The 26,983-nt window shown below is 44.3% G+C and overlaps 1 long non-coding RNA gene across 1 annotated transcript in view; it reads left to right on the forward strand.

Annotated features, from left to right (window-relative positions):
- Positions 1-26,983, forward strand: part of LOC134577512 (uncharacterized) — a 747,008-nt gene that overhangs the window by 391,821 nt on the left and 328,204 nt on the right. The window lies entirely within an intron of this gene.

The following is a 26,983-nucleotide window of genomic DNA, read 5'->3' on the forward strand; positions in this document are numbered from 1 at the left end:
GGCTAAGTGGCATGAGATTAGCTGTCCCGATATCACCCTCACCCACAGAGCTTATGGAAGGCATGATTTTCTAAAACTGTCATATAACACCAACAGCATACCCGACCCATCAGTCACCCAATATGACCATTGCTATGTCACGTATGCCCTATTTGACAACACGTCTGACTTATCTCTCTAAAATTAAAAAATGTGTGCAGAATTATTGTTAGCCACGTTGAAACTGTATATGATTGTTTTGCCCTGGACTGCTATTGTGGCACCAAGGGCCCGTTTGTTGTTAACCGCACAGCAAAAATAAAGAATTTAAAAATTTAAAAAACTTACAAAATACATTCCAGTCTAGCAATGTAAAAGCACATGACTATGCTTGCATAGAGAGCAGCATATTTATTCTCTTAGCCTGACAAAACACCATGAGGTGCCACCAAAATGGGGCTGTGAGCTACAGATGCATATTTGAATAACTGGAGGTTTTTAGTTTCACTCCAATGGCCATTAGATTGAATGCTTACCTGCCACGTTGCTATATATATACCCCAAGATCCTAAAAGTAAAACATTTTCAACTTTGAAAAATGTCAATTAGTGTCCCCTTTTTCAGTATTTGTGTGGTGTATAATCTGTTGGAAAAGTGCACTATATGTGCTTTGTATGCAATCTGCTTAGGAAGCGTGCCATCACTCCTATGACCCTACAAGTGGATAATTTTAACCTGTGTGTGTCTGTAACAAGGCCAAACATTCATGGGTATGTGAACTTTTGATCAGCGCCATTTGGGTGGTTTCTATTACATTATGATTTAAAAAGGAGCCAAGCAAATATGTGATAATAAATGGCTTCATAAGCTCACTATCCTTTAAAAAGGACCTTTTTTGCATTCAGTCATATTTTCAAAATCAATGCCAAAATGTCTGCCAGGGTATGCAAACTTTTGAGCACAACTGTACACCTGACATTCCTAGGTTCTCACTATCTTGAAGTTATGCTGGTCTAATTACATACACATTTGAGTTCTCTGGCAAAAATACAGGTCACTAATTCTATCGCTTCATATACTTTCCATTCGAACATTACGTCCTCTAAAATTAGTATGGTTACTGACTATTAGAATAGTTTTCTACAGGTCTTCAAAGCGTTATACTAGTGGTCCTGTGAGGCCAACACCAATCCTCATAGAGGTAACTATAGCTAATAGCCTCGCAAGGTTTTATAGGTAGGGCCTCACCAGTCACTCCCATTCTATTTTATGCTGAGACTACTCATGAAAGACCAACACCGTTCAGTGGCCATACTCTCCTCGGCCCAACGTTTAGATAGAGCCTCTCAAGCTGCTTGACAATTAAGCAGGGTCTCGCCTGTCACCATTTAGGGAAATTTTTCACCACTTGGGCATTCGTCAGTATGAAATTGAAATTATCTCTAATTTTTTAGGCTAATGGAGACAAATACGGACAATACTGACGCCAAAGAAGGCACCAACGCAACTAACATGGTAGATTTACATGTCATGATGGCTTTAGTCTTGTCATCTGTCAAATTAGTGACAGACTGGAGAGACTGTAATCAGGCAATTTGACTATGACACCAGCAGTGTTGGCTACTAATGACAAGTCTTTCCACTGTTCACGTTTAATCCTCCTAACACTCACGTGATCAAGTCGGCTCATATGGTACCCCATAATCTTAGAAAGATACACACCATGTGAATTTGATCTTGCTTCTTATTGGCTCTCAGAATATCGTAAACAACAAAATGTACTCTTATAGAGAATATCGGTTGTCCTTCAAACCAGGGATCCCAGTTTAATATAACAACGGACTGGGGTCAGTTAGATACCGAATTTATCTGCAGGTGTTTTTGTTCCTCTCCATCTCACACAGCTAAGCTATGCCCTACCAGAACCAATATTCCTTCCACCAGCTAATCCCTTCCTATCAACACACCTAGAAATACTTACATTATTCTGGACATTCATTTAGAATAGGTGCAGCAGCCTCCGCCTCAAGCAGAAATCTTCCTGTTTATATCATTAAAACTTTAGGACGCTGGTAGGCAGCAACCTATTGTCGCTATATTCCACAACCAGAAAGGGAACTTAGACTAGCTTTAATCATATAGAGACTAGAATGATTATATATGTGTATTGTTGATTGAAATATATGTTTAACTGGTATTCACAAATGTCGCCCTCTTTATTTTACAGGCCTACCGGTATGTTGGCACATTACAACCAACTTTCATATACTCCTGTGTTTTGTTAGTTTAATAATTTACCTCTATTATACGGCCTTGTATGTGTATATGTATATATATTGGAAGGCTGGGCCTGAAGTTGTGGGAGGGGCTATGTACCTTTAAAAGGGACTCCCCCCTTCCCTACATTACCTGATTGGTTCCAGGCGTACTGCTGGCCCACCCTCCACTCCCTCTATGCAACTCTATCTAAGGTAGGCCCACTGATTTACAGGTCTACCACATACGTCGGTATCGGCACACCTCAACCGACTTTGCTTATTAAAGGTAGATGACTTAATCTCTATTTCATTTCCATTACTGAAATGGCTGCGAAAACAAATATATATATATATACACTGCTCAAAAAAATAAAGGGAACACAAAAATAACATCCTAGATCTGAATGAATTAAATATTCTTCTGAAATACTTTGTTCTTATCATAGTTGAATGTGCTGACAACAAAATCACACAAAAATAAAAGAAATGGAAATCAAATTTTTCAACCCATGGAGGTCTGTATTTGGAGTCACACTCAAAATTAAAGTGGAAAAACACACTACAGGCTGATCCAACTTTGATATAATGTCCTTAAAACAAGTCAAAATGAGGCTCAGTAGTGTGTGTGGCCTCCACGTGCCTGTATGACCTCCCTACAACGCCTGTGCATGCTCCTGATGAGGTGGCGGATGGTCTCCTGAGGGATCTCCTCCCAGACCTGGACTAAAGCATCTGCCAACTCCCGGACAGTCTGTGGTGCAACGTGACGTTGGTGGATGGAGTGAGACATGATGTCCCAGATGTGCTCAATTGGATTCAGGTCTGGGGAACGGGCGGGCCAGTCCATAGCATCAATGCCTTCATCTTGCAGGAACTGCTGACACACGGCAGCCATATGAGGTCTAGCATTGTCTTGCATTAGGAGGAACCCGGGGCCAACCACACCAGCATATGGTCTCACAAGGGGTCTGAGAATCTCATCTCGGTACCTAATGGCAGTCAGGCTACCTCTGGCGAGCACATGGATGGCTGTGCGGCCCCCCCCAAAGAAATGCCACCCCACACCATTACTGACCCACTGCCAAACCGGTCATGCAGGAGGATGTTGCAGAACGTTTTCCACGGCGTCTCCAGACTCTGTCACGTTTGTCACATGTGCTCAGTGCGAACCTGCTTTCATCTGTGAAGAACACATGTCGCCAGTGGCCAATTTTGGTGTTCTCTGGCAAATGCCAAACGTCCTGCACGGTGTTGGGCTGTAGGCACAACCCCCACCTGTGGACGTCGGGCCCTCATACCACCCTCATGGAGTCTGTTTCTGACCATTTGAGCAGACACATGCACATTTGTGGCCTGCTGGAGGTTATTTTGCAGGGCTCTGGCAGTGCTCCTCCTGTTCCTCCTTGCACAAAGGCGGAGGTAGCGGTCCTGCTGCTGGGTTGTTGCCCTCCTACGGCCTCCTCCACGTCTCCTGATTTACTGGCCTGTCTCCTGGTAGTTCCTGCCATGCTCTGTACACTACGCTGATAGACACAGCAAACCTTCTTGCCACAGCACGCATTGATGTGCCATCCTGGATGAGCTGCACTACCTGAGCCACTTGTGTGGGTTGTAGACTCCGTCTCATGCTACCACTAGAGTGAAAGCACTGCCAGCATTCAAAAGTGACCAAAACATCAGCCAGGAAGCATAGGAACTGAGAAGTGGTCTGTGGTCACCACCTGCAGAACCACTCCTTTATTGGGGGTGTCTTGCTAATTGTCTATAATATCCACCTGTTGTCTATCCCATTTGCACAACAGCATGTGAAATTGATTGTCGCTCAGTGTTGCTTCCTAAGTGGACAGTGTGATTGACTTGGAGTTACATTGTGTTGTTTAAGTGTTCCCTTTATTTTTTTGAGCAGTGTATATATATATATATATATATATATATATATATATATATATATATATATATATATATAGGTATGTGTGTGTGTGTGTGTGTCTAGTGGTTTGCACTCATGGGCGTAGGAACCCAAAAAAATCTGGGGGGGATAGCATTTTTACTCGCCGGGTATATTCTTATTCTGTAAACTAGGAGTTGTTTATCCCATTGTACAGCGCTACGGAATTTGCAGTCGCTATATAAATGATTAAATAATAACAACATTAAAGGGTCACCACAGGGAAGGGGTTTTACTTACCCGGATACAGCGCCGGGATCCTCCTGATTAGAACCACCCCTACCCTTCCCATGAATATTAGAACCACCCCTACCCCTTCCATGCACAAAAGAACTCCACCTACCCCTTCCACGCACATTAACCCCCTACCCCTTCCATGCATATTAGTACCCCCCTAACCCCTTCCATGCATATTAGAACCCACCCTACCTCTTCCATTCATATTAGTACTCCCCTAACCCCTTCCAATAATTTTTCTACCTACCCCCTCCTCCCATCCATATTAGTAGCCCCCCTAAACCCTTCCAATTATTTTTCTACCTACCCCTCTCCCCTATCCTTATTAGTAGCCCCCCTAACCCTTTCCAATTATTTTTCTGCCATGTTAACTAACGCCAGTGCTGGAGTGCCTACATTAAAAGGCCTGCAGGGACAGGCTATAGACACCAGAACCACTACACTAAGCTGCAGTGCTTCTGGGGACTATAGTGTTTCTTTAATGTGAGGTAAATTAGAGATTAGTGCAACGAATAATATGCTAGATTGCCTACTTACAACCAGATGAGGATGATGATGGGCTCTAGCTGCAGTCTGGCTCCACTGGTCTGGTGTAGAACAGGCTCTCTGGAGGCTGTTTGTAACTGTGGTCACAAAAATCAATGTTCTGTGAGAACGGGAAGCAGCTCCATTTTTTGGGGGCCCTTTACACAGCTCAAGGTCTGGATCCCAGGGTCCACCTTCATGTTCCACCAATGAGTTTGTTCACAGGGGGTGGAGTGTGTAGGGGATGTCCTGATATGTGTGTAAGGAATGCATTGTGTGAATCTGTGTTTGTATGTGTAAGGGCTGCAAGGTGTGATTCTGTGTATGTACGGGATGCAGTGTGTGCGTCTGTAAGGGGTGATTTGAGTGTATGTACGGGGTGCATTGAGTGTGTAAGGTTGCATGATTGTGTGAGTGTGTGTGTGTGTGTGTGCACGGGGTGCATTGAGTGTGTGTAAGGATGAATTGTGTGTTTCTGTGTGTGTAAGGGTGGTATGATTGTGTGATTGTGTGTGTGTGTGTGTGTGGTGGATGTCAATCTCTCTCCCTCCCTTGTCACTCTTTCTCCCCCCCCCCTCCCTCCCTGCTTCTTTCTCCCCCCCCCTCCCTGCTTCTTTCTCCCCCCCCTCCCTCCCTGCTTCTTTCTCCCCCCCCCTCCCTCCCTGCTTCTTTCTCCCCCCCCTCCCTCCCTGCTTCTTTCTCCCCCCCCCTCCCTCCCTGCTTCATTCTCTCCCCCCTCCCTCCCTGCTTCTTTCTCCCCCCCCCCTCCCTCCCTGCTTCTTTCTCCCCCCCTCCCTCCCTGCTTCTTTCTCCCCCCCTCCCTCCCTGCTTCTTTCTCCCCCCTCCCTCCCTGCTTCTTTCTCCCCCCCTCCCTGCTTCTTTCTCCCCCGCCTCCCTCCCTGCTTCTTTCTCCCCCGCCTCCCTCCCTGCTTCTTTCTCCCCCCCCTCCCTCCCTGCTTCTTTCTCCCCCCCCTCCCTCCCTGCTTCTTTCTCCCTCCCCTCCCTCCCTGCTTCTTTCTCCCCCACCTCCCTCCCTGCTTCTTTCTCCCTCCCCTCCCTCCCTGCTTCTTTCTCCCCCCTCCCTCCCTGCTTCTTTCTCCCCCCCTCCCTGCTTCTTTCTCCCCCCCTCCCTGCTTCTTTCTCCCCCCCCCTCCCTGCTTCTTTCTCCCCCCCTCCCTGCTTCTTTCTCCCCCCCCCTCCCTGCTTCTTTCTCCCCCCCCCCTGCTTCTTTCTCCCCCCCCCCTGCTTCTTTCTCCCCCCCCCTCCCTGCTTCTTTCTCCCCCCCTCCCTGCTTCTTTCCCCCCCTCCCTGCTTCTTCCCCCCCCTCCCTGTTTCTTTATTTCCCCACCCTCCCTCCCTCCCTGTTTCTTTATTTCCCCTCCCTCCCTGTTTCTTTATTCCCCCCCCTGTTTCTTTATTTCCCCTTCCTCCCTCCCTCCCTGTTTCTTTATTTCCCCTCCCTCCCTCCCTGTTTCTTTATTCCCCCCCTCCCCCCCCCCCCTCTTCCCCCCTTCCTGTTTCTTTCTCTCCCTCCCTCCCCTACCTATGATGTAGCGTGGCCGAGCGCTGTATAGTCCGCCGGTACAGGGAGCTTTTGTTTCCTGTACCCGGCGGACTAACAGGAAGTGCACACTCAGTGTGCACTTCCTGTTAGTCCGGCCGGGTACAGGAGACAGATGCTCCCTGTACCGGCGGACTATACAGCGCTCGGCTCTACAGTGAGGGAGTGACAGGAGGGAGCGCTGAGCGCTTCCCTCCTGTCAGCTCCTCTCTTCATGCTGCGCCCGGGCGGTGCGCTCTCATGGACGCACCAGCCCGGGCAAAGCTGCAGCCGCCTGAGGCTCTCTGCAGAGCGCTCGGGCGGCTGCAGCATCAGGGGGGGCCGGCGGAGCTGGGGGGGATTTCCCCATACCTGTCCCCCCCGCATGATTTGCTGGGGGGGATGCGTCCCCCCCGGTTCCTACGCCCATGTTTGCACTTATATCCCCGATCACAGGCATGCTCACCGATGGCCGCAACACATGATAGGCAACCTCATAAGGTATGGCCACATAAGTTGGAACTGAAATCAGTCAAAATCCATTTGCAGGTGACCACAGCTTTTCCCTTTACCAACCTGGCATTAATTTACTAACCAGTGCCTATGTTCTCCCACATTGTGACAAGCCATGGGGCCTCATAGATTCTCATAGAGTCTGTGAAAGGAAGTGGCTGGGGATCTTCACCCATACCTCTTCCACAATGAATGGAGCTGGTGATTAGTTGGGATGCCATTTGCAGTTTCCTGTATCGTACAAGTGCTAGGAGGCTGCTATGTTACGGAGTGTGGTTGCTGACTGAGAGCAGCGTGTAAGGAATGCAGGCTGCTCTGTGCATGCTCATGCCACACACATGGCTGTGGATGAGTGCCATCTAGGGTTAAAAAATAATAGTGCAAATAATTGGCAATTGTATCACACAGACTTCACCTTTTGCAAATTGCACCTTGTCGTTGTAATCTCAGATTAAATAGAAAAGGATCACTGGGGGAAACAAAGCAATTCATCCAGGTTTAGTTGTGAATAGAGGTTTCCCCTGCCATCAGCGTTTCAGCTGAGTAATACTTTCTAGCCATTAGCAGCTTGCATAAAAGCATACTCCATGATTAAAATGTTTAATGTACCTTTGGAAAATACAAATCCATACATAGGAACATCACATGTGTTCATGAAAGCCAATGAGCAACAAAAAAAAAAAATGTAATGCCCAGAGGGCACTTGCTCATAAGCAGACATCCATTTACCTAAAATAGGTTTATACCAGCCACCAGGGCCGCCATCAGGGGGTGACAACCGTGACGGTTGTCACGGGTCCGGCGGTCCTGGGGGGCCCGGACTGCTTTGGCAGTCCAGGGCCCCACAATTACTTAATGCACATATATATAGCGATCATCGCTATATATATGTGCAGCCGCGGGCCCCCCGGCTCCCTATACTTGCAGAGGGGGCCCAGCGGCCTGCAGAAGCACTTTCCAGCATTTCCCTCGCTCTAACTCCCGCGAGACGTGCGGCCGTTAGAGCGTTGCCATGGCAACGCTCCGCGCGGCGCGCACACCACATCTCGCGGTAGTGAGAGCAGGAAATGCTGTAAAGTCCTCCTGCAGGCCGCTGGGCCCCCTCTGCAAGTATAGGGAGCCGGGGGGCCCGCAATTCCACCTGACCGGACCACCAGGGATCAAAGGATCTTCCCCCCTCCCTGAACCAGGTAAGAAACAGGGAGGGGGGAATAACAAAAATACATTTAAATTACTATTACTACATGTACATGCATACACTACTAAACACATACACACACTGCATTCATTACACTGACACACACACACTGCATTCACTGCACTGACACTCACTGCACTAACACACTGCACTCACACACACACTGCATCCACTGCATTCACTACACTGACACACACTGCACTAACACACACACACACTGCATTCACTACACTGACACACACACTGCATTCACTACACTGACACACACACACTGCATCCACTGCACTGACACACACACTGCATCCACTGCACTGACACACACACTGCATCCACTGCACTGACACACACACACTGCATCCACTGCACTGACACACACACTGCATTCACTACACTGACACACACACTGCATTCACTACACTGACACACTCTGCATTCACTGCACAAACACACACTGCACTAATACACTCACTGCACTAACACACACTGCATCCACCACACTGACACACACTGCATCCACCGCACTGACACACACACTGCATTCACTGCACTGACACACACTGCACTAACACACACACACACTGCATCCACTGCACTAACACACACACACTGCATCCACTACACTGACACACACACTGCATTCACTACACTGACACACACTCTGCATTCACTGCACTAACACTCACTCTGCATTCACTGCACTAACACTCACTGCACTAACACACACTGCATTCACTGCACTAACATACACACTGTATCCACTGCACTAACACACACTCTGCATTCACTACACTAACACACACTCTTCATCCACTACACTAACACACATACTGCATTCATTGAGGGGGAGGCAGGCCGGGCAGGGAGGGAGGGGGGGGGGGGGGGGCCCAGACTTTGTGCTTTGTCAGGGGCCCCAAAATTTCTGGTGGCGGCCCTGCCAGCCACTGTCCCACACAGCCCATAGTCATTTTGTTAAGTCTTGATTGTGTCCCTGCTTTCTGTTTTGGCTTGGTATTTACCAGTATCTTTGATTTATTTACCAGATCTTGATTTATCCTGATTAATCTTTCTCTTCTCCTGCATCGTTTTATTGGCTTGATATTCTGTCTGCTCTTTTATCTGGATTCCCAGCCCTTGGCTTCTTCCCAGTTGTGCGTTACAGTTGCCTATCTCCACATATCTGTCACCACTTACTACGAGACCAACTTGTGACTTCTCTGTTTATTATTATTATCACTGGCATTTATAAAACACCAACAGATTCTACAGCGCTGTACAACTGGGGGAAAAGACGGTACACAATATACAGACCAACACAAAAGGTAATTAAAGGGACACTATAGTCACCAGAACAACTACAGTTTATTGTATTTGTTCTGGTGAGTATAATCATTCCCTTCAGGCTTTTTGCAGTAAGCACTGTCTTTTAAGAGATAATGCAGTGTTTACATAACTGCCTGGGGATACCTCCACTGGCCACTCCTCAGATTGCTGCTAGAGTTGCTTCCTGGGGCAGTGCTGCACAGTCTGACTGATATTCAGCGTCTTCTCCCTCTGCATGCAGACACAGAAGTTTCCTCATAGAGATGCATAGTGGCATTGCAATGCATTCTAATGTGATATATCGTATTTTTCCATGTATAAGACTAGGGTCATTTCTAAAAATTCTTATTCTAAAATTGGGGGTCATCTTATACATGGAATGTCACTGCAGGGGTTAAACTTGTGCAGGGTCTAACTTACGATGGTGCCTGACGCATTTCACCAAGCCATGGCCCACACACATACCTGGCCTCCCTCCCGCCGATCCACTTCGGAATACTGTGGCAGGGAGGAAGAGGTCCCTATATGCGTGGGAGCTGCAGCAGACATCAGCACTTACCACCAACGGAGCTCCAGAGACATGTCACACCATAAAAGGAGCAGCCATATTAAGGTATGCTCCACCTCAAGTAGGTCTTGATTTTTATTTTATGGGGGAGGAAATGGGAATCAGGGAGCAGAAAGAATACTGCTGTGATGTCCCAGCATGCCCTCATACCACCCGCTGTATTGTGGGAGCTGTAGTCTCCCAGCATGCACTATAGAGCCATTAACTTCACAGAGTACCGTAGCACAGGGGAGGCATGAGAATCAGAAGTGTGTTGTTCTCCTCAGAAGTCACCTCTAAAATATCAATGTTGTTCTATTTGATGTTTAAAATATTGATTTCTTAATTTTTTCCTCAAAAAATAGGGGTCGTATTATACAAGCGGGCATCTTATGCACGGAATAATATGGTAATCTATATATTGTACTCTCTTACATGTCAAAACAATAACATTTCAGGGGCCCATGCTGATCAGACGCATTGGAACGGGAGCTCCTCACAAATCTTGCTTTTTAGCCTTTAATCATTATACCTGGCGGACTTTATTCCTCTGGATGCTGCCTGATAGCACCTGGCAACATTTCTAAAACACTCTTGCTGTTGGTGGCTGTGGGGCTCCAAGCTAATAATATTACGGCCTAGTGTAGTCCCCTCCGGGAGTTGCAGACAACTTCATCGGTGGAGTTGCACTGGCTTGATAGGCGGCAAGTACTGTTCTGATGACAGTTTCCCTTTAAATAATTTCCTATTACAGTATACATGTGTATATTGATAGACAGCTCTACATCGCGTGCGTACTATCTGCTGCTTTCTGTCTCGCTCCAAAGGACACTATTGCATCACAAAACCACATCACAGAAGCTTTGCTGTGAAAGGCATTTTCTCCACAAAAATATGATCGCTCAAATATTGTCAGAATACAACAAGTTGACGTGTTGGTGCTTGTTTTTCGGTTACTTTTACTCCATTATTTAAAAAATATATATTTTTACATGAAAAAAATGATGATAATACTCAGACAGCTGGAGTGATCCAGACTGTCTGAGTATAGTCCTGGAGAAAAAATCGATGGATCGATAGATAAATAAATAGATAGACAAAAGGATAAATAAGTAAATAAATAAATTAATCAATAAATGATAGTTGTATAGTGTGAATTCCGTGTAGAGTAGGATAAGTGAATTAAGCCAAAATACAGTGATAACAAGCCCTAATGGCTTACCTCCATATATTACCAGAGATACCTAATAACCTATTCACTCAGACAATCACACCTGGATACTGACTTTAATCGGCAATTGGCATGGTCAAGTCCAGTGGATTAGAGTGTAAGACATAGGTAAATGTCAGATAGCTGACCCAGGTATCCAAGAAAGGTCACTAAAGAGTCTGTCATACAGGTGAATGTCGGAAGGCTATTTATTGTCACCAGTACATATAGAGCCCATATTAATACGGCTGTGGATAGCTGGTTAGAACAAAAAATTGCCTAAACTCGGCATCTGGGATAGCATGCAACTACACCTATAGCTAATTGCTAATGCACTATAGTGCTAACCTATATATGGTTACCATAGCTAGACAGAAGATGAGTTCAGCATGTTTGCAAGGGGTTACCCCATAACACCCAGAGGGATTCCCTCTATAGACTCCAATGTAAAATAGTGACCCAGCAGCAAAAGGAGGTATAAGACAAATAAATTAAAGTGCCTCCATGTGCAGAACCATACTTAGAATGTTGGTTGCCTGCACATGGTGATAGATAGCTTAAAGAGTGAAACAAATGTGTGAGAAAAAGAGCCCAATGAGCCCGACGCGCGTTTCGGTGCTTACTTAGGCTCTTCGTCAGGGCTTACTTAGGCCCTGACGAAGGTGCATCTAAGTAAGCACCGAAACGCGCGTCGGGCTCATTGGGCTCTTTTTCTCACACATTTGTTTCACTCTTTAAGCTATCTATCACCATGTGCAGGCAACCAACATTCTAAGTATGGTTCTGCACATGGAGGCACTTTAATTTATTTGTCTTATACCTCCTTTTGCTGCTGGGTCACTATTTTACATTGGAGTCTATAGAGGGAATCCCTCTGGGTGTTATGGGGTAACCCCTTGCAAACATGCTGAACTCATCTTCTGTCTAGCTATGGTAACCATATATAGGTTAGCACTATAGTGCATTAGCAATTAGCTATAGGTGTAGTTGCATGCTATCCCAGATGCCGAGTTTAGGCAATTTTTTGTTCTAACCAGCTATCCACAGCCGTACTAATATGGGCTCTATATGTACTGGTGACAATAAATAGCCTTCCGTCAGGCTCTTCGTCAGGGCTTACTTAGGCCCTGACGAAGGTGCATCTAAGTAAGCACCGAAACGCGCGTCGGGCTCATTGGGCTCTTTTTCTCACACATTTGTTTCACTCTTTAAGCTATCTATCACCATGTGCAGGCAACCAACATTCTAAGTATGGTTCTGCACATGGAGGCACTTTAATTTATTTGTCTTATACCTCCTTTTGCTGCTGGGTCACTATTTTACATTGGAGTCTATAGAGGGAATCCCTCTGGGTGTTATGGGGTAACCCCTTGCAAACATGCTGAACTCATCTTCTGTCTAGCTATGGTAACCATATATAGGTTAGCACTATAGTGCATTAGCAATTAGCTATAGGTGTAGTTGCATGCTATCCCAGATGCCGAGTTTAGGCAATTTTTTGTTCTAACCAGCTATCCACAGCCGTACTAATATGGGCTCTATATGTACTGGTGACAATAAATAGCCTTCCGACATTCACCTGTATGACAGACTCTTTAGTGACCTTTCTTGGATACCTGGGTCAGCTATCTGACATTTACCTATGTCTTACACTCTAATCCACTGGACTTGACCATGCCAATTGCCGATTAAAGTCAGTATCCAGGTGTGATTGTCTGAGTGAATTTATCCTTTTGTCTATCTATTTATTTATCTATCGATCCATCGATTTTTTCTCCAGGACTATACTCAGACAGTCTGGATCACTCCAGCTGTCTGAGTATTATCATCATTTTTTTCGTTTGACATAAAGGGGTTAAGCCCCAGGACACTCCTGGATTGTCCACCAAGGTGCTTTTTCACTAGGGGGGTGGTGCCATTTTGTATGACCCATCACCATAAGTGGAATTTCTCTAGTTATTAATATATTTTTACATATCTTTGTGCTGCCTTATGGGAGGCCAATATATTGTGTATTTTCTGGGCTTGAGCTGAGATATCCAATATTTCAATTCCTAATCAATTTTTCTATTTTGTCTGTTTTCTCGATGATAAAGTATACAACTACTGTTAATAGGAAAATGTTTAAAGGATCATTATAGTGTCAGGAAAACAAACCCGTTTTCCTGACACTATGTCATCCTTGGGGAACCCTCACACTCAGGGTCCCCCTCCCATGGCGCTGAAGGGGTTAAAACCCCTTCAGCCACTTACCTTAATCCAGCTCCGGGCTGCCTCGGAGCTAGTGACCTCTCCTCCACCGCCGCCGTCAGCTCCCGAGTGGAGCGGAATGCGCATGAGCGGCAAGTGCGCGCCGGCATTCAATCTGTATATGGGAAAGCATTTCTCAATGCTTTCCTATGGACATTCTGCATGCTGGATGCGTCTTATGTTTACATGTGAACGGTTAAAACCTGAGGGACATTGCACCCAGACCACTTAATTGAGCTTAAGTGGTCTGGGTGACTATTGTGTCCCTTTAAATGTTAACATATATAATTCATAATGTAATTTAACCCCTTGACGACCGATGACGGTTCAGGACCGTCATCGGAATCATCCCCTTGGGGACCGATGACAGTCCTGAACCATCATAACGTCATGGGGTACTTACCTGATCGCCGTCGGTCCCCCGACGGTGATCAGCGCTCCTCCCGATCCAGGGGGACTGCCTGTCTGCCCAGGCAGTCCCCCGCGGCAGATCAGGACCCCGTGGCCACATGACCGCAATAGGTGCCTGTGTATCTGCCTGCAGGGGGACTGTCTGTGCTGGCAGGCAGTCTCCCTGCAAGTAGAAAATCATAAAATAATGTTAAAAAAATAGCAATCAGTGTTAAAAAAATAAATAAATATATATATATGATATACATGTATTGTATCTATATATAATATATGTATATATATCATATATACTAAGTGTATTTTTATATTTATATATAGGTATATTAATATAAAAATACACTTATATTTAAATTACACACGTATATATACAATATATATAATAACTATATATATATTGTATATATATTATTATACATTATAAATAATATGTTAATAAAAAATAACAAAAAGTAAAAATAATTTTTAATAATTAAAAAAAATTATATATATATGTCATTTTATTCTAACAGTATTTTGATATTAATATATATATATATTTATATCAACACTTAGGATGTAATGATATATATATCTATGTATAAATACATAAATAAAAATAATACGAAATATACATATGTCCATATTCATAATTACATAAATAATTTCATAAATATGCATGTAGACGTCAAATATATAAATATGTATATATATTAAAATTCTACGTGCGTATTTATGTAATATTTTTACCTAATTAAGTAATTTTAATGATTGCAATTTGAGGGACATGCCTGACAACCCCGGCCGAAAGTCCAGATAATTTAATTTGCTAGCACTGTGTTTAACCCTGTAACTTTCTATGACACCCTAAAACCTGTACATGGGGGGTACTGTTTTACTCGGGAGACTTCGCTGAACACAAATATTAGTGTTTCAAAACAGTAAAACATATCACAGCTATGATATTGTCAGTGAAAGTGACGTTTTTTGCATTTTTCACACACAAACGGCACTTTCACTGATGATATTATTGCTGTGATACGTTTTACTGTTCTGATACACTAATATTTGTGTTCAGCGAAGTCTCCTGAGTATAACAGTACCCAGCATGTAGAGGTTTTATAGTGTTTGTGAAAGTTACAGGGTCAAATATAAGGCTTGATTTTACTTTTTTTTTTTATAATTGAAATTTGTCAGATTGGTTAGGTTGCCTTTGAGAGCGTATGGTAGCCCAGGAATGAGAATTACCCCAATGATGGCATACCATTTGCAAAAGAAGACAACCCAAGGTATTGCAGATGGGTTATGTTCAGCCTTTATTAGTAGCCACTTAGTCACAAACACTGGCCAAAGTTAGCGTTTTTTGCATTTTTTACACACAAACAAATATAAATGCTAACTTTGGCCAGTGTTTGTGACTACGTGGCTACTAAAAAAGACTGGACATACCCTATATTGAATACCCTGGGTTATCTACTTTAAAAAAAATATGTACATGTGAGGTGTGATTCGGGGATTTATGACAGACAACAGTGTTACAATGTCACTATTGATAAATTTAAAATATATATATATTGAAACAGCAATTTCCTACTTGTATTCATAGGCTTATAACTTGCAAAAAAAAGCAATAAAGCATGTAAACAATGGGTGTTTTTAAACTCGGGAAAAAATGTGAATCTATTTAGCAGTTTTGTTCATTAGCTTTTGTAGATAAGTAAAAGATTTTTCAAGTAAAAGTCCAAAAACATTTTTTTTTTCAATTTTTCACCATATTTTATTATTTTTTTAAAATAAAATATATGCCATGATACAAATAATGGTATGTAAAGAAAGCCCTTCTTGTCCTGAAAAAAACAATATATAATTTGTATGGGAACCGTAAATGAGAGAGAGGAAAATTACAGCTAAACACAAACACCACAAAAGTGTCAAAACTGCTCTGGTCCCTAACGTACAACATTGCAAAAACAGGCCGGTCCTTAAGGGGTTAATTAATCTTGTTTTGTTGTTGTTGTTTTTTTTCATGTGGCAAGTACTGGAACAAAAACAGTTGCTTGTTACTTTTTGGTTTATTGTACCAATGCAACATTTCAATTATTTCCAAGAGTGCTAAAAATCAATAAAAGGTCATTCCTACCAATGCATCATTGTTTTTTTTTTCCCATTTAAGTTTTATTTATTTTTTTCAGAATTGTTAACAAGTTAGTCAAGAATTTAAAGCAGCACTATATGGTCAGGAACACAAACATGTATTCATGACCCTATAGGGTTAAAACCACCCCTCATGCCTCCCTAAAAATAGTAAAACTTACTTGTATTTAAGTCTGCAGCTGCATATTTTGTCCCTGTTTCTTTTAGACCTACCCACTGCCTACTGACATCATCAGAAGTGGTGGCCTGATCCAATCACAATGCTTCCCCATAGGATTGGCTGAGACTGACAAGGAGGCAGATTAGGGGCAGAGCCAGCATGATTCAAACACAGCCCTGGCCAATCAGCATCTCCTCATAGAGATGAATTGAATCAATGAATCCCTATGAGGAAAGTTCAGTGTCTGCATGCAGAGGGAGGAGACACTGAATGTTTGGATGCATTTTAGGCAGCCATGACCCAGGAAGGATCTCTAACAGTCATCTGAGGAGTGGCCAGTGAAGTTATCACTAGGCTGTAATGTAAACACTGCATTCTCTCTGAAAAGACAGTGTTTACAGCAAAAAGCCTGAAGGTAATGATTCTACTCACCAGAACAAATTCAATAAGCTGTAGCTGTTCTGGTGACTATAGTGTCCCTTTAAGAAGAGCAGTGAAATACAAAACAATAAACATCCGTTGTTTACAATGGAGATTGTAAGACATCAAAGGTGCATTATAGGAAAATCATTTGTCTAGAACTTCACGCTGTATCTTAGCATAGAACAGTGGGAATGTAAATGTCTTTCTCCCCACATTGTACTTGAGACAATATGTCCTTGAAATACAGTTACAGCATTTTAGCGACCAGAAATGGAGTATGAGGGGTCTAGACACATTGAAGGACTTCTTTACAGACTGAAATAGAAGTCTGCAATGCCTTTATGGTACAGATGCTTGGTTCTAGCCAGGCAGCTGTACTTACTATATGTGGTTGTTATATTTACATTGTGGTTATATTTTGGGGAAGCTACATTCACTAACCATTTTATGTATTGATTTGTGTCACATTTACTGTATGTGACAAACAGTGTGATTCTATGTTAATATTTATGACCTTGTGCCAAATAATCTGTGCAACTGTCTGACTCCATTTTAACCCTCCCACATTCCCTTACTCAATTACCATGAGACACGAGTTAGACTAAAGCCCATGAGATCACTCAGTCCCTTTTATTAACAGTGGGCATTATATCTTTATTTTATAGTATATATCAGGAAATGACAGTTTATTAATAACTGTGCTGTATTGTAGAGTGGTGTGTAATTTCCTCATACAAAAACCAAGGCTTAAAACGTCTACCATTGACGAGTAGAAATTCACTATTGTTTAACCCCTTAAGGACCAAACTTCAGGAATAAAAGGGAATCATGACATGTCACACATGTCATGTGTCCTTAAGGGGTTAATGTGCTATGAACCCCAAGGCTTGCCGTGGTGAGTAACTTTAGGTCTGTCCAGTAGCGTAGCCTCTCTATGTAAAATCCCCTCCGTTCTACCCAGGAACAGCATGCTGCTTATTGCTCTTCCGACTTAAAATGAAAAAAAAACCACAAACATTCTCCTCTCTCCTCCATTACCTTTAGATGTCCAGGACGAAAAAGTCCCACATCTGGGGCTTCAGCCCTCAAAGCCTTCCCTAGCAATGCCTATGGTAGTAACCTTTTTAACCTTTAGTATCCCTGAAAAAGTCACGTGACAAAACGCGTAGGGCAGAGGTGACAAAACGCGTAGGGCAGAGGTGACAGATGCTAGGTAACTGATTTTGACCAGTATTCATTAATGCAAAAAACATTTTTTCATTTCATTATATAAATTAAGTTCAACAAAGTATAAAGTGCTTTATAATCACAAAGTGTCCTGCTCTATATCTTGCAAGTTTATTTTGAGGGTATGTTTGACATGAATGAGGGGCCATTATCTATTGATTAATGTTGTGATCACTTACTAAGAGGAACCAACCCCCAGTGACTACATTTATCCATACGAGGCTCTCTTTTTCACACCATTGTGAGAGGCACACTTACAATGTAAATATTAAATGCTGACTGTATCACTCTAAGAGTTTGTTTTTTCTCTGTCTTTGATCTCCCATCATCCCCATATATATATATATTTTAAATATTGTTTAGGTCTACTGGGAAATGGAAGGGCAATAATTATCTTTCTCGAAATAAACCTAGATCTGAACCAACATTGAAAAAAATCACAAAATATGAAACAATTACAGTGACTAAATAAAACGTTTTGGAGCTGGGTTAATGTAACACTGTGATCGTGCTACCTGATCAGTGTCCTGCTTGGACATCTAAAGCACAATATTTGCACTTGCTATTTTTATCTAAAACAAATTGTGCTGCATGTTGGAATTTTGTACTTTTTTAGGTTTTTTTTCTGGCACAAAATCCTTGTTCTGGAGCGTCTGAGCAAACAGATCCATAATCCATGCACTGAGCCAGCCATACAGCATAGGAAACAGTCACTAAACATTAACCCTGTCTCGTCCAATTAATAACTGTCTACTGCCTACAAGGACAGTTACTACTTTCTAGTGATGGGGCCGTGTTTTGCTATTTATTAAACTAATCTCTCACCGTCGTGTTTTTTTCAATACGACTTACAAAAACACCCATCACCTCATATTAACTGATGTTGTAAATATTTTGTTAATAAAAGAGTAATGACTTAAAAATGATAAAACTAACCATGAGAAAAGAAAAAAAAATTAATTAATTTCGTTTTTTTTCTACAGCAGAATTCCACCTCTTTAGCCACGCATGTTGGGGCCCATAGTGTCCCTTTAACTTCATGCACTGAACTGTACATGGGGTTCAGACTGACAAACAGTAGATACGAAAATTGGATCAATGATAGTTGAAATACAAACAAGGTCACGTTTTTACCGAAAGTTAAACAGACAAGTACAAAAAATTACATACTGTATTTTTCCGAGTATAAGACGCCCCCATGATTAAGAAAATCTATTTTTATTTTAATATTCCATCGCTGGAATTTTTATTGTTTTCCAAAAAGTGAAACACGTTAAATGGGATACAGAAAAGAAAAAGGGGGGAGGGGTAACATTGTACTGAAACAGCCATATGTCAATACATCATTAATAACATGCGACATTGTCTCTAACACCTTTTATTTTCTAATCGCCGTCAGGAAGTGGTCCTTCGGCTTGGCTAGACAATTAAATCTTTTCAGCTCATTTGAAACCTGTATGTACCGTCTTATATGTATGTACTGTATGTACTGTATTATAGCCTTGTTATATTATTTTATGTAGATATGGTTTTATTGCGTTTTATCGACAGTATATTTGGTAGTCATATTAGATAATGAGACTCGCAGGCCTCTTATATTATTCGAGAATGTGTGGATACGTAGATCTGAGTATAGACATAGAGACTTGTATTGTCATGTACTTATTAAAATACATAGGTTTCCCACAATTTTTTCCAGGTTGAGTGGTGCTCAGTCATATTGTTTTTTGAGACTTTGGAGTTTCTACAGTGGTCGTCTCATGAAGCCTCTTGCTTGTAGTTTTTAGAGTTATTCTGTCGGTTAGGTATATGCTCTGTCTGGTGTCTATAGGTTTGTCTGTGGTTACTTTTGCGACCGTTTGTGACTCGGTTGTAGTTGCGTGGTATGTGTCCATGGTGGGTGTATTGCGGTATATGTCCGTTGTGGGGTGTTCAAGTGATTACCTGTCAGCTAAGCGAGGTGTCTGTCGTTTCTAGTACCATGGTCGCTTCAGTGATGGTTAGTTACAGTACGGTGTTGGGTGAGGTGGTTTGTCGTTAGTTGCTATGTCGCTGTTTTACAGTCGACTGGGTATCTATAATGATGGTCGGTGATTCACCCATTTTTTGGGGGGGTTGATATGTTCGTGCTTCTCGGTTGTGGTAGGTATATTGGGGTGTGTTTAGGAGTAAATGTGTATGACGTTAGATCTTGTCTTTTCCAGTTGTTTGTTGTTTATGTTGTTTCTTAATAGGTCTTGTTTGTGTCATTAGTTTGTGTCTTTATGAGTCTGAGCTAGGTAAACTATCAAGTAGGTAACTTGTGGGGAACTGTGGGGTTCCCCGGTCTCCTTGGGTGTTTCTACTGTTAAGAGCTTCGTTCTCCGTTTGGTTATTACATGAGTGTGTTAGTAATGTTCCGGGACTATTGTCCTCGTTCAGTGTTGGTGTTGCCAGTGAGGTCATTTGAGTTTATGTGTCAGTTCCTGTGGGTGGAACGGAGTCTTGAGGAATATCTGTGTTCAGTTGTCGTGTCTATCCAGGCATGTGTTGGTGGTGTCTCGTGTGTGCGTGTTGGTTCGTGTGTTTGTTTGGTTTCTGTGTGGTGTAGTAGTTGTGGTGTGTGTTGTGGTGATGCTAGTGTGGGTGGGGGGTATGTTGCAGCGTTTGTAGTTGTGCATGACGTGATGGGATGAGGAGGTTGTGGGGGTGTGGGAGGTGGTATGTGTGGTGGGTGTATTTTCATTTTCCTAATTCCCCTCGCCATCGGCCGCACCCCTCCGGTCTCCCCCCGCCGTGTATGTTATCCATGGTGTCCATTTGTCTACGTGTTTGGTGAGATTTTCCATTAGGGTCGCGTGTATTTCTTCCGCCGCTCTAATCTCTTCTACTCTGGTGAGCCATTGTTCCATCGTGGGAACTTGAGTTTGTTTCCAGAAGGTGGGTATTAGTGCTTTGGCTGCGTCTAAGAGGTGACGTAGGATTGATCTTTTATATTTTGATATCGATTCGTGTGTGTGATGTAAGAGTATGTTTTCTATGGATAGCTGCGTCGCAGGTCCTAGGATGTCTTTAATGCGGGTTGTGATCTGGGTCCAGTATGGTTTGATTTTTATGCAGTCCCACCATATGTATTTCACCGTTCCTGTCTCCATCTCACATCTCCAGCATGTTGCTGGGGTGGTTGGGAATATTTTATTTTTTTTTCTTTATTTTTCTGTGCATGAAAATAACAAGCATTCGTAATGTGCCACAACAGCACGCATATTTTATCCATCAAGATTCGCAAGGTGGCACTAAAGAACTGCACATTTTTTCTTTTTTGTTATCGTTTGTTACAAGCTATAAACATTTTTTAACATATGGACTAGATTTGAGTAGCAGATAACGTGTAGCATGGCATAAGTTGGTGCCTAAAGTAAAACAAAATTTATGCTTACAATAAATGTTCAATTATAATGTCATAAAACCTATTAAACCTAAAATCCTATTATTAATGTATACACATAGACAACAAGAAATGGGCAGTAATAATTACTTATAGTTGGTATGTCAAAACTGGTTAAATGTAAGGTATAGATAACAGTCTACATGGTATTCACATCCATGTATGCGTGTCCAAAGTGGTGACTATGGTGAGAAAGCAATGTACGTAAGCGCTACTGTGTCTGTCTAGTTTCTGCATGTATTGGGGAAAAGAGAAAAAAAAAGGGGGGTAGTATAAGCAATCTTCCTGAGCCGTTGCCTAACTATATAAATGCCCTGGTGATAATAAGGCTGTATGTAAGTGATGTTAGCCATGCGTGCCTAAACTAGTAAAGTTATAGTGTGGCTATGTATTCCTTCACACTGTAATGGTACGAGCTAAAGCCTTGGTAGTTTAAGTTGGAAGGTGGGTAGTAGCACAGGTTGATAAAACTTCGTAGTTAGGCGTATTGACTTAAATCCTGTGTCTGCTAAAAATGAGAAGATAAGTAAAATGGAAATCATAGCAGAGATCGGTCCCTGGGAGCGTATACAGGTTGCCAGTGTTAGTTAAACCGTTGGGTACGACACTACTTGCACACTGGTGCGATATATAGCGGAGCTTATTTGGCATACAACTGGGTTAGGCGTATTGTGAGTTGCAGCAGATTATATACATGTATGTGTATATATGAAAACAGCAACACAAAAAAAAAAATTGTTTCAGTCTTCTAGGAAGGGGAAACATGGGTTAGGGAAAAGGGCCTACGTGAGGTCCCCTGTTAGGCGCCAGTGGAATATTTTCCCTGTGCCTCAAGGGGCCTTGTGCCATGCACGCGCAGCCGGGCATATCAGAACACCCTGAATGAAATTAATAAAGGGAGATAAGAAACAATTTAAGTAAATTTAAGGAGAACACATGGGGAATGCAGACAGTACACAGTACACAGGCTTCCCCCCACCCCCTCTCGTTTAGTTATGGCAGTCCATAGTCTGGTAAAGGTAAGCCTTGGTAGGCTGCCTGCAACATGGTAGCTTTGGCTCCCAGAGGGTCTTTGGCCTCTTTCCTGATTCCCCCCTCCGTTCCTTCCCTCGAGCAGAGTGATCTGTGGCACAGTGGGCACTCGGTGAGTGAAACAGTCCGCGGGCCCCCCCCCAGGGTCCACAGGCCGCTCACCTCCTGCACCTCCCCCACACCTTCAGGGACTCTGTGAGACATTGTCCCCTGAGATGTCTCTCCCAGCTCCGGCCACACACTTGATTCCGTCATGGTTCGCTCGCGGCCACCGGTACACCGCTGCTCCACACTATCCGGTTCCACAGGGCTCGCGGTGCTGGGGACAAGTCTCTCCAGGCCCCCCACAAACCCAGAGATTGAGGACAACATGCCTCCGATGGGTGGAAGTTCCGGGTGGCTCTTTCCACAGGTCCACAGTCCCCAGGGCTTATGTGCGACATGTTGCAGTCTCCTACGGCACGTGAGTGTGTCTTCTTGTACCGGCATTCCCGGGCACCTCGTGTAGGTTGTTCGCGCCCCATAGGTCTGGTGGGAGGATGGGGGATCGCCATTCCTGGATGCAACTTAAGTTGCGGGACAGTACCCCATTTAGGTGGGGGGGAGCGGGACCGGGCCGCCACCCGCCCTCAGCATCATGTCCCACAGGGCTATAGGGAGCAGCCACAGGCACCTTTAGGAGCAGGCTGGCATGTTCCGCCATTGCTGTCCATCGAGGCGTCGGAGTGGAGCCTGGAGGTAGGCCTTTGACTTCGGCAGGCTTGGTATTTCTACAGACATTTCTGTGGTCTCTGGTGGGTTCCCACAGGCATATGTAGTTTTAATTAGTGGTCTGCTGGGCACTTTTGGCAGTAAATCACCATCTTTAGAGAGCAAAGATCGGAGCTGATGAAGATGGCTGCCGCTCCGCTCGGCGGCCCGGCCCCGCCCCCGGTTGGGAATATTTTGTGTAGGAGGTCAGGGGTTCTGTACCAGAACGTCAGCAATTTGTAGTTAGTTTCTTGATAGGACGAGCTGATGGAGGATTTGTGGTGGAGTATAAGAATTTTGTCCCATTGCGTGTCTGTTAGTATCTTGTCTATGAGTTGTTCCCACCTTCTTTTATAGGGTCGGACTGTACTCTGAGAGCTCGTGATTAGGTGTTGGTACAGGGTGGAGGTTGGTTTCTGTAAGGTTGTCTTCTGGTCGCAGAGTTCCTCGAACCATGTGAGGGTTCTGTGCGTTGCGGTTTTATCCGGTAGCGTGTGGTAGTAGTGCGCTAATTGTGTGTATCTGTATTTGTGCATGGGGGTCGGTGTGCCTTCCATCATTTGTTCTAGAGGTTTTAGTCCGGTGCTGGTTAGTGTCCTGTGGAGGGGGATGAAGTCTCCTTCACCTAGAAAGGTCCAGGCGCTGCTGGGTAGCCCTCCCCCTATTTGTTGGTTACCCATCAGTGTGGTCATTGGGCTAGGTGTGGGAGAGATTGCTGTTGTCCTCCGTATTGTTGTCCATGTCCGAAGGGTCTGATTCGTTGGGGAGAGTATGTGTGGTAGTCCCCGAGTTGTCTGCGTTGTATTCCAGACTGAGGCAAAGATGGGAGGATGTTCGGGGGTAGTCCTGTCTAGAGTTACCCATTGTTTGTGTCGGGGATTAGTGTGCCATTCTAGGATTCTCTGTAGGGCTGTTGCTTGCTGGTATGTTCGTATATCTGGGAGTGCCAATCCTCCGTTTCGTCTGGGTTGGCAGAGGAGTTCGTAACGTAGGCGTGGGCGTTGTCCTTTCCAGATATATGTTAGGAATGCTGTCTTCAGGGTTGCGAAGAATGTCGTCGGTATCGATATGGGGATCGTGTGGAATAGGTATAAGATCCTTGGTAATGCGTTCATTTTAAGAACCGCAATGCGGCCTAGCCAGGAGATATTTGGGAAGTTCCAGGTCCGTAGGTCGTGTTGGATGCGGGTGAGTAGGGGGGTAAAGTTGGCTTGGTAGAGGTGGTTCGGTTCTGTCGTCACCCATATCCCTAGGTATTTCATTTGGGATTGACACCATCGGAATGTAAAGGTCGAGGCTATAGTTTTGTGGTCTCCCATTGGATCGGTTATATTCAGGAGTTCACATTTGCTTAGGTTAAGCTTGAGGCCCGATAGGTATCTGTAGTTTTCAAATTCTTTCATCAGGCAGGGCAGGGTTATTCTAGGTTGGGTGATGAAGAATAACATATCATCCGCGTATGCGGCAACTTTGTGGACGGTGGTCTTCCACGTGTATCCTTGGATGTTGTTATTTCGCCTTATCGCTTCGAGCAGGGGTTCGAGCGTGAGCGCGAACAGGAGTGGAGATAGAGGGCATCCTTGCCTCGTACCGTTGCGGATCGGGAAGGATTCTGTCAGAGCTCCGTTCACCCGTACTGCCGCAGTTGGTTTGTTGTAGATTGCCTCGATCCATTTTAGTATGGCATCAGTGAAGCCTAGCGAGCTTAAGACTGTTTTCATAAACTTCCAGTCTACTCGATCGAACGCCTTTTCGGCGTCCGTGGACAGTAGAAGGAGTGGTGTTTTGCTTCGTCTTGCTAGGTGTTGGATGGCGAAGACTCTGAGAGTGCTGTCTCGGGCTTCTCTTCCTGGGATGAATCCAGTTTGGTCGGGGTGTATCAGTGTCGGCATCAGTGCTCCTATCCTGGTTGCTAGAATTTTGGTGAACAGTTTCGTATCGATATTTAATAGGGAGATTGGTCTGTAGCTACTGCAGAGCTCCGGGTCTTTTCCGGGTTTTGGGATTACAGTTATCGTAGCCGTTAGTGATTCATTTCCTTCCGTGATGGCATTCAGGGCTTTTGTGAGTTTGGGGAGTAGGATATCTTGGAGGCGTTTGTAGTAGTCCAGGGTAAAACCATCTGGACCTGGTGCGCGGCCCGTCTTGGTCGTTTTAATGGCTGCTTTCAATTCGCCCTCGGTGATCGGTAGATTGAGTGTTTCGGCTTCTGCCGTGGTAACTGTTGTGGGGAGGTGTTCTTGTATGAAGTGGGCCATGCGTTCTCTTTTAGTGCGTTCATGTTCTGCACTGCCGTGTTCGTGTGTGTTGTAGAGTGATGTGTAGTAAGCGAGAAATTCGTTTGCGATCTTTTCCGGTTGTTGGGTGGTTGTATCCCCTTGCGTTTTCAGTCTGTGTACCTGTACGGGTTGTTGTTGTCCTCTGAGCATGTGTGCGAGTAGTTTCCCTCCCTTGTTTGCGTGTAGGTAGAAGAATCCTTTCGATCTTCGTATTTGGCGTGTATGTCTTTGGAGCAGCAGGGTGTGTAGCTGTCTCCTGTTGTCTAGGAGTTCTTTGTACGTGTCTTCCGTTTGGCTATGTTTGTGTCTTGTTTCCAACATTGTGATTCGGTCTATGAGTTCGGACATGAGTCTACTTGCTTCTTTTTTACGTTGCGATGCAAGTTGTATGAGTTTGCCTCGTATTACACTCTTGTGTGCTTCCCATATTGTCAAATCCGGGACATCGCCTGTCTCGTTTTCAGTAAAGTAGTTTGTTAATGTTTGGGTGATTTGTTCCATCAGTGGTATGTCAGTTAGTAGGGTGTCGTTAAGTCTCCAGTTCTGTCTTGTGGGCCTGGTAAACGGAGAGTCAATTTCCATGGTTACCTTGCCGTGGTCTGACCATGTAGCTGCGTGGATGGTGGCGTTCTGGAGTCTCGTTAAAGTTTCCTGTTGTAAAAACAGGAGGTCTATCCTTGAGTACCTCTTATGTATAATCGAGTAATGGGAGTAGTCTTTATCGGACGGATGCATTGTCCTCCAGCAGTCGATCAGTCGTAGTGTCTTGAGCGTTCAGTGAATATTCTTTATGTCTCTTTGTGGGATGCTACTGTGTCCCGTGGAGGAGTCCAGGATCGGATCCAATGTCACATTGAAGTCCCCTCCCAGTATTAGTGTGCCTTCCGTAAAGTCTGCTAGTTTCTGTAGTGTGATTTTTAGGAAGCGTGACTGGTTGTTATTGGGGGTGTAGATCGTTGCTAGTGTGTATCGTCGATTCGATATCTCACCTTTGACAAACACGTATCTGCCATTCTCGTCTATGAGTGTGTCTTGTTCCTTAAATTGCAGTGTGGCTGCCAGTATGATCGCGACTCCCGCTTTCTTAGCGTCGGGATGGTTGCTGAAGTAGCAGGTGGGGTATCGTTTGTTTCTTAGAGCGGGGGCCGAGCCTTCCCGGAAGTGCGTTTCCTGTAAAAGGGCTATTGCTGTTCTTTCCTTCCATAGTTCTCGTAAGAGCTGGGTTCGGCGTTCTGGTAGGTTCAGTCCTCGGCAGTTTTGCGTAACGATTCTTATCGGGTCTGGACGATATGCCATTTTGGTGATAGTGACTTACCCTTTGTTGGGTCGCTGAACTGTGGTTCCTTGTTCGGGGGTTGTTCTCAGGGGTTCTGTGTGTCTATCGGTGTCTTGTACTTTCCGTCGGTCCAGGAGATGTTCCCGAGGGGTGCGGCCGCGGAGCACAGCGTGTGGGGGTAGGAACGAGGGTGAGTGTAGGCCCTGTGGGGCGTTGTAAGTATGTGTATGTGTTCGTGTGTGTGTGTGTGTGTGTGTTTGTGCTGGTTAGGTGTGTGTGTCAGTAGCACTGTAGTCTGGTGTGTGTTATCAGTCCTGTGTGGTGTTCGGTGTGTTGTGTTGTG

The sequence above is a fragment of the Pelobates fuscus genome, chromosome 11 (assembly GCF_036172605.1).
Source record: "Pelobates fuscus isolate aPelFus1 chromosome 11, aPelFus1.pri, whole genome shotgun sequence".
NCBI lineage: Eukaryota > Metazoa > Chordata > Amphibia > Anura > Pelobatidae > Pelobates > Pelobates fuscus.